The sequence below is a fragment of the Chenopodium album genome, chromosome 23 (genome assembly GCF_948465745.1).
Source record: "Chenopodium album chromosome 23, dcCheAlbu1.1, whole genome shotgun sequence".
In the NCBI taxonomy this organism is placed as follows: Eukaryota; Viridiplantae; Streptophyta; class Magnoliopsida; order Caryophyllales; family Amaranthaceae; genus Chenopodium; species Chenopodium album.
Window position 1 is genome coordinate 5205475 of NC_137856.1, and position 3866 is coordinate 5209340.

General features: G+C 33.4%; 1 pseudogene; it reads right to left on the reverse strand.

Annotated features, from left to right (window-relative positions):
• Nucleotides 1–1246: 1246 nt before the first annotated feature.
• Nucleotides 1247–3622, reverse strand: LOC145606904 (protein TEEBE pseudogene; annotated as a pseudogene).
• Between the last annotated feature and the right edge of the window lie 244 nt (nt 3623–3866).

Genomic DNA, 3866 nt, shown 5'->3' on the forward strand with positions numbered 1-3866 from the left:
ATGTTTTTCCCTTCCTCTTTCTCTACAATCGGTTAAAAGTTCTCCATAGATTAGGAGATTAATCTCTGCCATCCAACTAGCATTGGTGGAGGTTTGATCTTCACTTGTGGACTAGTCATAGAGGAGCAACAATTGGACTCTAATATCTACAAGAAGGTCGAAGAAAGCTTGCGAATCACGCATCAAAGGTTAATTCTAAACTAGACCTGGTTATTGGGCGGGTCGGGTCGGGTCATGGTCGTTAGTTGCGGGTCAGGTCAAAGAGGGTCACATATTATAGGGTCAATATCGGGTCGGGCTAATGCGGGTTGTGGGTCAATAGCGGGTCGACAATGGGCGGGCTTAATTACAAAATATGAATTAAAATAAGTATTGGACAAAGCCATTATTAAGTATATGTGAATAAAGATTTATCTATGTATTATTTTTTACATTATCTATTTTCTTTATTAGTTAAATTAGAAAAATATTTTGTTTCTATATTGACCATATCCAATAAGGGCATTGTCCATTAAAAGCCCATTAAGCTTGGCCCTAACCCTATTATCATTGGGCTACCCTACCCAATAAAAGGCAATAACCATCTTTATTCTGAATTACTATTATGTGATCCTTTATCTATATATGGATGAGATCCTATTTAGTTGCGGATGAATATGATTCATGAGGTTCCGTTTAATGTACCTAAAACCCTACAGATATAGAATAATGGTCGGATTTGTCTAATTTTAAACAAAGGTATATATAATTGATTAAGGGCCTGTTCATATTTACTGAGCTGAACTGAACTGAACTGATTGGAACTGAACTGAACTGATTGGAACTGAACTGAACTGATTGGAACTGAACTAAACTGAATTAAGCTGAAATGAATATTTTATGTGAGAGGGAAATTAAGAGCTGAACTGAACTGAACTGATTGGAGCTGAAATGAACTGAACTGAAATTAAGTAAATATGAACAGGCCCTAAAACTCACATACAAAATCATAATAATCACTTTTTGAAAGGAATCATAAGGAATAATCACTTTCTTAAACAAACATATGGTGTGGTTCATCCAAACAGAATTATTGTTACATAATGAAGAAATTAACAATATTTTACAAATTGAGGACTGTTTATATACTCTATTAATTAATTTAGACGAGCATTCCCCTATCACTTTATTTAAGTACCATCATACTTGTATATGTGACTATTAATTTCCGATAAACATATAAATTTTATTTTACAATCTCTTGCAATTACAGAGCAAGTACAACCTTAACATCATCCAAAACAGGACCACAGAAACGGTTAATATTATCAATAGTAGTATGATAAAACACACTCCAAAATGCTATCTTAGTTCTAAAAGAAACAGCTTTGAACCTAAAATTTGCATAAGTAACACCACCTTTGCCTTGAGACTCATACTGAACTTTGACGGATTCTTTATCAGCAGCTGCTTCGACCGCCATAGAACCAATGCAACCGTTTTTGGCATCTCCAATAGTGAAGGTAAGGTTATAAAAGTTGTTTGGTGTTGTATCTATGTCTTGAGATATGGCATTTTCTTTGCCTCCGACTAAGAGTTCAACAGCAGAAGCTCCTGATGGTATAAAAAAGTCTTTTGAGCCGATATACCTAACGGTATACCGGGACTCGATCATCCAACCTGGGAGTGGAGAAATGGGGTTCAAAGAGTATGGATGAATGTAGACCCCTGTTGTGAAATTCTGTAATATATGAGGACCAATTTCGAAGTTCCCATTTTGTATGAGGTTGCCTGCAAAAGGAGTATAAAGAGTAAGTTCAAATTCAAAAAAATTAATTCATCCTTACATAGAAGAGAATTGTATAATACTATCAGCCTTATTTTTTTTTTTTTTTTTAAGTTCCTCTCAATTATGGATGTAGCTTTGATAATTAAAAAAATCACATTATAAAAAGTAAAAATTTTATTAAATACTAGTATTAGGTTTCAACAGGGTAAGGTAAATTGAATAGATGTTGTCACAATAGAAATTAGAAATAAAGTAAAAATAAGGTGTAAAATTCAAAAAATCAATGAAAATGTTTGCTTGAATCAAAGTAAGAAGTGAGGTGATTCATGCTTGTTGTAATAATTCTGTAGGTCCTCGCCATGTCCAAGTGCACAGTATATACCTTAAGGAGTTTTACACACTATTTCTGTTTCTAAAAGTTCAACTCGTTCACTATTTATGTGATTCAAATAATATAACTTTGGCTAAATTCTATGATTTATACAATATTCAAATAATATAACTTTGGCTAAATTCTACGAGTTATACGGAGTACAATAATAAAGTGAGTCGAACTTTCAGGAACAAAATAAAGTATAATTGGTGGTGGGGGTGGTCTAAGGTCAATTGACCCCAATTAAAATTGAGTTTTTTTTTGGAAATTATCTTATAAATTTGAGAACATTTCATAACTTTTTTAACTAATTGAACCTAGACATTTAATTAGATCACTAATTATCACTAAATGCTCTGTATTTCTAAATATGCCATTGGTCCCTCTTCCTCTTGTAACGCTTATGTAACCATATTCAATAATCAACATATAATAGTATAACATAAGTTATAATTGATTGAACTAACTATTGAATGATTAATATAAGACAGTAAAAATTACCTGATGTTTGAGGGGATGGCAGTAATTCCTTAACAGCAACAGCTTGTATAAGAGGTCCACAAGCGTAGTACTTAGGGTCACCAGTTGGGTTAGAAAACATAATAAAAGCAGTATTACCAGAAAATGCCCGAAAACCCCAAGCAAAAGTGTCTGCTTCTTTCCTTGAATACAATGCTTGATTAGGAAATGCATAATCTGCTGTATCTGTATAAGAAGTTGTTACCCTTAAATACTTATCTAATGGACAAGTCCTTGTTGCACTAAAACTAACCGAGTAGTATGCCCATGGCTTCACTCTAAGGTATTGTAGTATGTACGCCTCGTTCCCTATGCTAACCGCGTGTACCCCCTGTGGAACGTCGAATGTGAACCCGACTCGTTTAGGTCCGCCTGAGACGTATCGTATCTCGCCTTTCTTCACCCATTTGGGGAGGGAATACTTCCCTACTATTGTTGTTTTTTTGAGATTTGATGGGTTTGGTGCTTCCTCAAAGTTCCCATTTGGTAGAAGACCTTTTAAGAAGAAACAATTAGTAAACAGTAATCCTTAGTTTGCATTGACTAGTGTATGAATCATGTCGAACAATATATATGCCAAGCAAGGTTTAGTCTAGTGGAAAGATTTGTCATCTCACAACTAAATCGTTATATGGGGACAAATTAGACTACAAGAGAATTTATTATTGTTATTAGTAGAATGGAACATAGGTATATAATTTGTGAAGACATATAAATTTGAATTTAGTTAGCAGTGTATTTTTGCACATTAATTTGTGAAACACACGTATTATGAGCAATACATAGAATTTTCTTAAAAGTTTATAGATTTTCATACAAGAATGCTTAAGTATAAAAGATTGACTAAACTCACCATCACTAGGAGCGACGCTCACTGGAGCAAGCTGAGCAGAAATATAAGTAATACGACTGTTTATCATCAATAAGAGTATCACAAAGCAAAGAGAATGAAATAAAGCCATTGCTTTTCGAGAGGAAGAGAGGAGCCCAAAATGTGCAATTAATTGGATATATAATGAGACTAACACTATTTATGTAGTATATATAATACTTCGTACTCATATTATATACAAAGTAGTTTTTAACATTTAATATGCTTGTTGATGTTGAATTTTAACTCGTGAGAAGGATTTCCCGTTATAAATTATGAAAAGGAAAGGTACATAATTAAAAAAATAAGTGCCTGTTCTGATTGACTGAACTAAG